Genomic DNA, 11,953 nt, shown 5'->3' on the forward strand with positions numbered 1-11,953 from the left:
GGTTTCCATTTCGGTGGTGTATATCTCCTTTAGAGCTTTTTTCAACTCTTGATATTTCTTTTTCCGCTCGACTTTGGTCATGAGTGGTGTTTTATCCTAATGTTCTTCGTGAGTACTCTTCCTTGTTTTTCTTGATGTCTGAGACCTTTTTGAGTCTCCGTTTGAAGGATATCTGCCAGTTATTTTTTTCTTGACACAATCATTGGCATCTATCTGCATCAAGAATTGTGTTTTACTGGAGACTGATGGCATAGGTCATGCTTTCACAATTTTAGTGTCTCTCTTTCTTCTATACCATTTTTGTCTTCTTGATTTCTGGTTTGGAAAGTCAAAAAAATTTTCCTCCCCTTCCTTGAAGAGTAATTGAGCTCTCGTATGTTCTTTTTTGGATCCCAAATCTTCTGAGGTAGCTAAGTGTTCATCTAATTCGTCAGTTGCATCGTAATAGAGGTCAGAAAAGACTTGTTGAGCTTTCATCAACTCCTTTGTTTCCTCATCCTTGTTTTCAATGTTAAGGACTAACATCATTTGGATGGGAATTATGTCGTAGCCATCCTCATTGCAAAATTGAGCACGCATAGACGTATTCACACATACATCCATTGTTGCTAAGATTTGAGTCCACTCGAATGGTTCAAAAAAATGCTCTGGAAAGGGTTCAGGTATGTAGGCTTCTTCTGTACATTCCCTTTCTAGGATACATTCCTCTTGTCTTAAGCTTCCATTTTCTAAAGCTCTGGACATCCAAATAGGAGTGTCTTTGTTTAACCAAGATGGAAGTTTAGTTTCATCCGAAGAGACTGAATCGAACTCCTGGATGGGTGCTTTCAAGACATCTCTATAGGTGTGGTCTTTTAGATTGGCTCTTGTTATAGATCCCACTTGCTTCAAGTACAGATAATAGTTTCCCCAATCTTGGATAAGCTGTACCTGTTGCATGAAAGGTCTTTCCAATATGATTTCATAGTTGAGTTTTTTTCCAAAGTCTACTATGGCAAAAGTGTGTTGATATTCAATTCCACAGAAGTTGACTATCACTTTTTCTAGTAGCCCTAATGGTCTCTCAATGTGTCCGTTAGCCAACTGCAATTTATTCGCGTTTGTCTAATGGCTGGCTGTCCCCAAGATTCCCATACTGCTTTAGTGGCTATGGCTATGCCAGCTCCACTATCTAGTATTGCCATGGTTTCAATGTCATTATATCTCACTGGGAGGGTGGTGTTTCCTTCTTCCCCTTCATAATATTTTCCGACCTTGTTCATAGGAACTGATCGAATGTCTTTGTTTTCTATTTCATTTTTCATGTTTCCCGGATTCTTAGAGATTAACCCCGTTATACCCATCTTCTCTAGGGTTTTTTGTAAATCGTTCCATAAGTATGGTCTGAGTTTCAACAGTTCTCCCAAAGTAAGAGTGCATTGGATAGGTGTAGACATGATTGAATGAATGTTGTCTACTTCTAGGGTCTGTTTGGCTCTTTTGACTTGAGTGGTTTTGCAAATGATAGATTCATCTTCGTTATCTCCCAAGTAAGAAGGTAATGTTTTTAATTTCATTGGTTTAGATATTCCAGAAGCCTCTAATCCACAATCCCCATACAAGGATTGTACATCCATGTTTATATCAGATGGTAGGTTATCTAACCAAACTTCCTCTATAGGAGCTGACTTTAAAGTTAGGCTCCCATCATTGATCTCCCTTACCTTTTCCCATAAGTGTCCTGGCCAGTCTTCCTCTACGAATGGAATTCCGTCTAAGGCATCTTCACTCTCTGGCGCTATAAGATCTGGTTCATTGGTTCCAAGGTGGGGTTCTACCACCACATCGGATTTTGCTTTCGTTTCTTCTACCGCAAGCTCTTCCGGTTTTGCAATACTTTCAAGCTTAGGTTTCTGTTTATCCAGCATTTCTTGTGTGATTCTTACTAGATTTTGATAAGCTTCCAGCTTAGCTGCTTCCATGTCTGGAGATGGATAGTTTTTCCATTTGTTTTCCATGTTTTGGCATGCTTTAAGTCCTGCTTGGTAGGCTTCCAAGGCGGCATTGATTAGCTCAAAAATTTTATCAACTAGAATGGATCCTCCAAACTTCAAGGTTGTTTCCTTGAATTCACTGCCAGTTTATTTCAACTTGTCTTGGGCTAGAATTTTTGCTTTCTCTTCGTTTTCAACCCGTTGTTTTTGTTTTCTCATCTCATATCTTTTGCTTCTGCTCCTTTTGATTCTTTGAGAAGAACCTTTCGTGTTCTCCGAATCATCAGAGGAATTGTGTTTCTTTTTCTTCGCCTAGGCTCTAGTGATTACCTTGATTGGAACAATTGGTTCGCTCTTTGATGAGCTACTAGGCATCACATGGACTACGTTGACTACATTTTTTCCTTTGTTCAAAGTATTCTTAGGAAAATCTTCCGGAAAGTTTCCTCCCTTTTTGTAACATTGTATGGAATAGGCTTCAATTGGTTTGAAGTTCTTGTCACGCTCTGGACATTCATTCTTCCAATGGTCATCAGCACCACAGTTATGGAAGTGTCCTGTTCTGGGCTTCATCATGGGTCTTCCCATGGGAGATCTGACGCCTTGATTAGCTACATAATACATTTGTGCGAGCTCTGGTGGAGCATAAATCATGGTTTCCTCCATTGATGGTGGGTGTGGGCTATACCAATCTCCCTCTACCATTAATGTAGATGGACTAGGCTTTGCATAGGGTGTAGCAGGCACTAATGCTTGTTCATCTATGACTCCTTCTGAGTGCATGTACTTTACAGGCACCGCATTATGTCCTGGATAAGGAGGTTGTTGTCCCAATACAGGTTGAGGTCTCTCCTTACCCATTGGTGGTCTTTGAACTTGAGTTATACACAAAAGAACATAATAGTTCAAAAGACAGTTGGCTTTAGACAAAAGACAATGATTAGAACAAAAACAACTCGGTCTTTGATTCATTTTTGTACATCATAGTGAGAATGAGGTATCATTCTAGTGTTTTGTACATAGGATAGTCAAGAACAACTTATTCTGAAGTGAAAGAGGCCAGATTCGATAATGATGGACATCAACTTAGCCAAAAAGATCCTAATAAAAGATAAGAGTCCTCACCTGCATCCCTATAAACAAGACAATAGATTTGTTGGCCTTGAATACGTATTACAAGTTTCAACAAACCTATCATTTGTTATCCATCATTATGAAAAATATGAACCCCAAAGGGGCCTTGCAAGAGCAACCAATCAGATTTCAGCCAACAATAGGACATAAAAGGGGGGGCATGGATAGCCTATATTTATGTACCTCAAAACTATATCATATAACATATCCAGGGAAAGAGCTCGGCAATGTAATCCAAATGCACTATTGTTCGATAAATTTGAAGTTAAAATGCTCAAGTTATGGCCATTCAAAAGTAATGCAAAAATCGGTGGTACTGTGGCCATAAGCCCATTTTGATTGGTGTAGAGAGTATATTCCGAAAGCATCTTTGACCCTAAATGGAGAGAGGCAAAGCTTGATGTGCGATGGCAAGCAAGCAGAGCGTAGAGTATGCTGAAAAAATGTGGCATACTCTGTTGGAAATGAATTTATTGGGTGCCAATTATTACCGTGACTATTACCACGCCTATTATCGCGCTATAAAAAAAAGTATATGACGTAGATGTGGTAGAAACCACCCCCAGCTATCTTTAGATTCCATGATAACATATCTTTAGTCTTTCTAGTTTTTAATGTAATCACTAGAGTAGTACTAAACTAATTTTCACCAATAATAAAAATTTAATGTTACTTTAGTTACTTTTGTCTCTATGAAGATTGAAAAATTAGCTTAGGACTACGCTAGTAACTATTCGAACTTTAGAGAACATGTTTTATTTTTTAATTCTATCCTTTTTCCTCTCTTATATTTCCTTTCTTGTCACATCGGCATTTTTTAATGTGTTCTTGCAGTTTTAATTTATTTTTAGACATTTTCAATAATTCTTTTAATGTGTTCTTACAGGACGATTGGGATTATCGTGGCTCTTTGACGGGCTCCAAACATGACCGATGGCTCAAGGACAAACTCCCTTGTCCTTGCGCGCCAAGTGCAAACGGGAAATCCCTCACTTGAGGCGCATTGCTTTGGAGCATGAGGAGAACGAAGGGTTTTGACATGCTCAAAAAGTGCTCTAGTAGATGGGAACGCAGCCCCCCCTTGCTTGAGGATGTCCCCCCATTGGCCCGTGTTTGGTGGCGGTGCTCTTGCATGCAAGGATGAAAGATAACGACAAGAGCTATTGGGTGAAAGCATGGTGCGTGGTGACCCTCTCACTAGCTCTACTTCAATAGCTCCTCCACACATGTCTCGGGGACATTTTGAGCTTGAGGATGAGCACATGTTTGACATGGTTGATGAGTTATTGGCTCATGAAGGCATATATAGGTGGAGAATTGTAGAATGTGCACTCGATGAGTAGCAAAAACAGAGGATAGATTAAGACCATATTAGGTAAAATGGGAAAAACTCAATTCCCACATTGGACAACTTTTAATATGTCATGTTTGTAGTAATGAGATCTTGTCCAAAACATCAATTCTTCTAAGATCTCATTCCACTTTATGCACAGATAGTACACATTGAGAAAAACATTGGCTATGAAATTCCATGGTTTTAGCCAATTGCACCATTAGAAGACTAGTACAATGCATCCCTTGTCATTGTCTATGCTCTATTTGTCCTACCTACAATCTAGCTTAACATGGAGAACTTTGATTGAAGACCAAACACTTGTCCACGCCAAGGTCAAAGTGAGTACCTAAAATTTTTGTTAAAGGTCCACCACTTGTCCAAGATACTACCCATTGAGCATTAGAACCAACTTGTGCATGAAATTGAAGCAATGTCCACCTCTAGTCTAGAACTTCTTCACTTGAGACAAGAGTCATATAGAAAATGTGTAGCATATGCTGGAGCTTGATTGAGCATAGCTCTACCACATGGCCAAGCTAGGCTCCACTAAAACTGAAACAGAAGAAAGCTTTACCATATGCCCGAACCAAGGCTCCAGTAAAACATCAAAACCCATGCTTTGTTGTACATTGGGTTTCTTGTTTCAAGGTCCACCACATGTCCAAGCAGGAGTTCATAGATAGTAGATGGTTTATTCTAATAGTCCACCCATGCCTAGTCTTAGAGATGCAAGGTGTACCACTTGTTTAAGATGTTCATGGATAATAATAGAAAGTCCACCACTTGTCCATCCTAGTATGTACGTGCAAGGTCCAACCTTCAAGGCTATATCTTGAATGTTTTGTCTTTTTCACCACCTAGATAACCCATGATATATTGTCCATGAGGGATTTTGTTTGAAGGTCCACCACTTGTCCAAGCTAGATCAATTGGAACATGGATATAAGAAAGCTCCACCATCTATCCCATCTAAGCTTCTTTGAAGCATGGAGAGAAGCAAGGTCAACAACTTAGCCAAGCTAGGCTCCATTGAAATTGGAAGAGAAGCAAGTTTTACCATACGCTCAAACTAGGCTCCACTAAAACATGAAAAACCCATGCTATGTTGTACATTGAGTTTCTTTTTTTGAGGTCCATCTCTTGTCCAAGACAATAAATGATTTAGTCTAATAGTCCACATCTTGCCCAATATAAGAGATGCAAGGTTTAGCTTTGGTCTAAGATGGGCATGGAAAAAGAATAGAAGGTCCACCACTTGTCCATCCTTGCATCTATGTACAAGGTGCACTTGTCCAACTTGTAAGGCTATATCTTACAAATTCCACCACTTGTCCATCCTTGTATCTATGTGCAAGTCCACCACCACTTTTCAAACCTATAAACCTATACCTTGAATAATTTTTTTTTCACCACTTAGATAACCCATGATATATTGTCTATGCTATGTTGTACATTGGGTTTCTTTTTTTCAAGGTACACCGCTTGTCCAAGCTACACTTCATAGATAATGGATGGTTTAGTCTAGTAGTCAGGTTGTCACCCCTTTCCCCATTTAGGGCACTATCCCAAACCCCGCGGGGTTGCCGCCCCTCGACCCTTCTCGGGGCATTGCCCCAAATCCCACAGTGGCTGTCGTCCCTAGACCCTGCTTGGGGTGCTACTTTAAACGCCGCTCTTACCTCTTTTTGCACCACCCTATTCCACTTTCTCAATTGTGGTCTAGCTTAGATATGCTATGTATCTAAAACCCAGTCTCTTTCCTTGGTTCACAACTCACTAAGAACAATCAACATAAATAAGTGGTGAAAAATGAATTTATTTTGGAGCTCAGAACAACTCAAAATTTTCCTTGGAGATTGACCATATCCGCCACATGCCCAAGCTATTCTCATCATAGCAAACTTGGGGGTTTTTGTTTCAAATTTCACCACTTGTCAGATCTTGCTTATCAAGAGAAGAAAGAACTAGGCCATGCAATAATTCAACTTCGACCTTGCCCCAAATCTTGAGTCTACCACATTTCCAAGCCATGCTCTAATACAGCAAGGTGTCTTATCTTTGAAAATCCACCACTTGGTCCACCACTACTCCAACCCTATTTTCATTCAACTTTGACATTAAAAAGCAATGTTCCTTCTTGTAGTACACCTTTTTTATTTTCCATCAAAGCTAGGTCCACCACTTGTCAAAGCTAAACTCTTACATAGGGAGGGGGTTTGGGTTTCAAGATTCACCACTTGTCCTTGTTGAAGCAAGTATTTCTTTGACTTTAGAAAGCTACTTGCTCATCTAGTAGTTCACCTTGAGCATTGGCCATTAAAAAATACGTTCACCACTTGTCCAAACTATGCCCTAATATAGCAAGGAGGTTTTGGTTTCAAGATTGACAACTTCGTCCACCACTTCTCCAAGCTTCCATTGAAGAAAGCAAGGGTTGCTTGGACATTGAGAAGAAAGGCCCTACTATCAACCTTGCTTCCATTGAAACAAGCAAGGGCTACTTGGACATTGGGAAGCAAGGTCTTGAAATTGTGCTATATTTTCCATTAAAACTTATAGGTCCACCACTTGTCCAAGCTATACTCTATTATAGTAGGTCTTGGTCCAATATTCACCACTTCTCCAACCATTAGATTTATCTGCTTGTAGTTCACTCTCAAACATTGGCCATTAATACTAGGTCCACCACTTGTCCAAGCTACCCTCAAATATAGCAAGGGGGGTTTTGTTTCAAGATCCACCAGTGCTCCAATTTTGTTTCCATTAAAATAAGCAAGGGCTACTTGGACATTGAGAGGCAAGGCCCTACAATAGTTCACCTTGGACATTGGTCATTAAAAGTAGGTTCACCACTTGTCCAACCTTTACTCTCATTTAGAAAGGGACTTTAGGTTTCAATATCCATCACTTGTCCAACCTTACTTGCATTGAAAGAAGAAGCAAGAGATATTTGGACATTGGAAACCAAGTTCCTACACCACCTTGGACACTGGCCATTAAAAACTAATTCCACCACTTGTCCAAGCTTTACTCTCATATATAAAAGGGACTTCTTGTTTCAAGCTCCACCACTTGTCCGACCTTACTTCCATTAAAAGAAGCAAGGGCTACTTGGACATTGAGAGGCAAGGCCCTACAATAGTTCACCTTGGACATTAACTAGGTCCAAAGCTTTACTCTCATATAGAAAGGGACTTTTGGTTTCGAGATCCATCACTTGTCCGACCTTACTTCCATTGAAATAAGCAAGAGATACTTGCACATTGGGAATCAAGTTTCTACAATACCACTTGGACACTGGACATTAAAACTAGGTCCATCACTTGTCCAAGATTTACTCTCATATAGAAAAAGGGACTTTTGGTTTCAAGCTCCACCACTTGTCCAACCTTACTTCCATTGAAAGAAGCAAGGTATACTTGGACATTGGGAAGCAAGTTCCTACAATAGCACCTTGAACAATAGCCATTAGAACTAGGTCCACCATTTCTCGAAGCTTTACCTCATATAGAAAGGGGCTTTTGGTTTCAAGATCCCCCTGATCCCCCTGTGTCCAACCTTACTTCCATTGGAAGAAGCATCTAGCACTTGGACATTGAGAAGCAAGTTCCTAAAATAGCACCTTGGACACTGGCCATTAGAACTAGGTCCACCACTTGTTCAAGCTATGCTCTAATATAGCAAGGGTCATAGAGTTATAGTATTCATAACCCTCGTGTAATGTGTAATGTAACTTATACATTTTTATTCAAAAAGAATTTATCTATATATATGAACTTAACAAGGTGTTTCTTTTCAACTTACAAGATGGACTTTGAATCTGGGGAGAAAGTGCATATGGTACTTGATAATGAAATTGTTGGTATTGGTTGTGTGTGTAGAGCAGATCCCGATTCCACTTGTGGTGGTACAAAGATAGGGCAAGGAAATGTATCTATACTAGTGGAGGAATGTTTTAAAGGATGTGGTCCTCCCTTTTTCTATAATGGATACTACATCTCTCCAAAGCTCATTATGGAGTGTTGTTCGATGGCCAAAGCTTCTTTTGCAATCTTCCATAATGAATGACAACGTAATTGACACAAATGAAACCTACATTGGTGATGAACAAGGGGATCATCTTGATCCTCTAGTTACAAATGCAATACCTATTACAAGCCCAGAGTTTGAAATGTCAATACGAGAATCTTGGAGAAATCAAAGCATCCTTTTAAAGGATGACACAATGATGCACATTGTGAATGAAGGGACCATCTTGTATGTGTTTCCACATGATTATGTCAATTTTCAAGTACTTGGTGATGACTTTGTGGGCATAGGTATTGAAAGGAAGAATGCAATCAGTGAGAATAATCTTGAAGTGGGAAGCATCACTTTGCTAAAGTGGCCCATCCAACAGAAAACCATGCTGGATGGGAGCCCAGTACAACGCTTTGTTCTTGTTGATGGGATACGTACTAGATATGAGGATGTATCCAATGATGACAATGCTAGGAAAAATCTTGATGGTAGTGTTGATGCCCCTTTGCTAAGCAAGAGACGATACAACTTCATCAACAGGACTCAAAAAATGCAAGCAACACCAAGTTCTACTTTTTATCTTTCAGCAGCTGAGGCAATTCATGCATTGATTGTTGTGGAAAAAAATGTTGTCAGTTTGCAGATCGTGATTTGATGACAAGATTATGGCAAGAATTTTGGGGAGAGTTTGAAAAATCACGCACAAATTATGTATATGATGCTCTATCTATATGCTATCAAAAAGATGAGAAGATGTGATGCCAATTCAAGATAAATGGCTCTATTGTTTGTTGTGCAAAGCATGGTATGAGCTACATGGAATACCAAAGACATCATTTTACTACTACAAGGAAAATTTTGAAAATGATGTGCACCAATATGTGCATGGTAACACATGTACATTGAGAAGAGGACTTCAACATACTAGTTTAGCAAGAGCACTATTAAATGAATTTGTGGATAAAAACTCTGAGAAGATGCCACATAGAAGCAGAACACTACTAGATGGCTCAAGAGAGACTCAATTAGTGATTCCATCAATGTACAAACAAGTTGACATTTTAAGTGAAATCAACACAACACTGGACCGAATAGGCTATGAGAAGAAGTTATCTCAATCTTCTTTTGGTAGAATTTGGAACAGAGAGTATCCACATATCACTTTAACCAAGACAAGTGAGATCTCTAAGTGCAATGTCCGTAGTTCAATCAAGGCAAGGCTAGAAGCTAAACCTTCTCTTGAAGAGAGAGCTCTTCTCTTGAGAGAAAGAGAAGTTCACATGGCACAACAAAATAGTTGTAGGAGCTTATATTATGCATGGTGCACATATTCAAAAACTCGACCACAAAAGTATGTTTGTATAATCCATGATAAGATGGATCAAAATCAAACTACCATTCCTAGATTACACATTGTTCATAAGGGTGTGGATTTAGGGTACAATTTGAAGGTGGATTTGATAGGTATGATCACTCATGGCCATGGAGAAGTTCATTATGGTCACTTTGTCTTAAATGGTTTGTGGCCAGTTGATCCAAATCTTACAATTGGCTCAATTGCTAATTTTTTATATAACTTAGAGAGGATAGATAAGCATCCTCTTGGTGATCTAGCAAAAAATGGACTACCAAGGAGTAGTATCTCTCTACTACATGCTTTGAAATCAAGGGATGCTTTAGACCACCACAACTTGAGTGATGGAAAAGAGCCCATCGTGCAACCATCGGAAGCTACAGAAGTGGAATCGGGGTCAACATTTTGCAAGTTGCCAGAGAACTTGTTACTACAATTGGATAATTGTGCAAGGGAAAACAAAAATCGATACTTATTTGCCTATTCATCAATGCTTGTTGCAAGGGGTGTTTTCAAAACCATCCAACTAGGATTTTTGATGGTTGGGTATACACATGAGGACATAGATGCCATGTTCAGTAAGTTTTCAGAGAAATTGAGAGTTACACACATATACTTTGCCGCACTTGATGGATACATTACGAAATAGCTCGTCTTCATCTCCAGCCCCATTTTTTCTTGAAAAGGTCCCCAATTTCAAGCAATATTGTGATGGTTATCTTTGTGATGGATAATACATACTTGTTGGCCATTCCAAGCCACTTCAATTAAGGTTTTTTATACAAGATGAGACACCAATGATGCTGTATAAGGCACATGTACATGTATCAAATTGGAGTGGAAGTATTCACCTTTGGAAAATAGACATAGAAGAAAATCCAATGTTGCCACATGGAGATCCACTTTTGGTGCCAATGGCAAAATATGTCAAGCCTCATGAAGAAGTGATTTTAGGGTTGAAGAATTATATTAAGTTTTGGCAAAATATAGGGAATGGTTCAAATGTGCCACGGTATTATAGACCTATGATAGATTACTGGAGTACGGTGATTGACGAGCTTGGAAAAGAAACCATATCAAAGGGAGGCTTGTATGAAAAGTTTTGGCCAACAACTGAGGACTCTGTTAAGAGTCAAGATGTGCAAAGCTTGGGTGATGCAAAGCGTCAGAAGTTGGATTGGGATATGCCTATTGGGGACAGGCTTAAATCTGCATTGGGCCAAGGAAGTAAGTCAATAGCTGGCACAAATGAAAAGGTGCAGTCATCAGGGAAGGTCACTCTTTTCCCTTCTAGGACAGGATTGCAAAAACTCGACACCAAGAGCCATACCATAACTCTGTTTTCGCGGAAGGTTTGCGAGGGTTCAAGGGAACAGACCCCGGTGACACAAGCCATTAAAACAACCCTTTTGCTAAACCTACAAGTGTTAAGTTGGATGGGGTGTTCTCAGTTCAAGATGCTGTTCAGAGTTTGTCGGACTTGAATCGGTTTATCTGCAATCAGGAGGCTATGATCCTCACCCTCGAGATGCAAAAGGCTGAGGGGGAATGCATTGATAGCTTGGAGTGTGAAGTTGGTCAGCTTCAGAGCCGGGTGGATGAAGTATTGAAGGAGAAGACATTATTACATGAGGAGTTAGCTCGGGTCGGTGCGGATATGTGTAATCGGATTTTTGAGATGGCAGGACTGTCACCTACAATCCACTACAATGAGCTTACAACAAGGAGCAGAAAGATTCCTAGGCCTTGAAGAGTTGAATGATCATTTTTGTGTTTCTCAACGAGATAGACCAAGGAAAGAGTTTGACCCTATGTCTAATATGCACCAAGGTGACTTTGTTATGCTAGTTCCAAGTGACATGGAAATATGTCCAGTTTGGCTCGCAATGGCTTTATCAGACATTGATAACGAGCCTACATCACCAAACTACAAAAAAAAAAAATGATTCAATATTGGGCACCTTGTGCAAGAAAGAGTGGGATGACGGATACTCAAGCTTATACTAATTGCTGGACGGGTTTTTGGGCTATCAACTACAAGGACCCACAAGTGTGGGAAACTGTAGATGCAATTGTTTGGTCATGGAGACCCAACAAAGAAGGACCATTTTCTAGAATTAAGATTCCAGAAAGGCA

The 11,953-nt window shown here is 39.7% G+C and overlaps 1 pseudogene; it reads left to right on the forward strand.

Moving 5' to 3' along the window:
* The first annotated feature begins 11,001 nt into the window (after window positions 1-11,001).
* LOC147435142 (uncharacterized) lies at window positions 11,002-11,419 on the forward strand (annotated as a pseudogene).
* Window positions 11,420-11,953: the final 534 nt, after the last annotated feature.

This window comes from Adiantum capillus-veneris, chromosome 18 (genome assembly GCF_014529385.1).
Source record: "Adiantum capillus-veneris isolate H3 chromosome 18, ASM1452938v2, whole genome shotgun sequence".
NCBI classification, from domain to species: Eukaryota; Viridiplantae; Streptophyta; class Polypodiopsida; order Polypodiales; family Pteridaceae; genus Adiantum; species Adiantum capillus-veneris.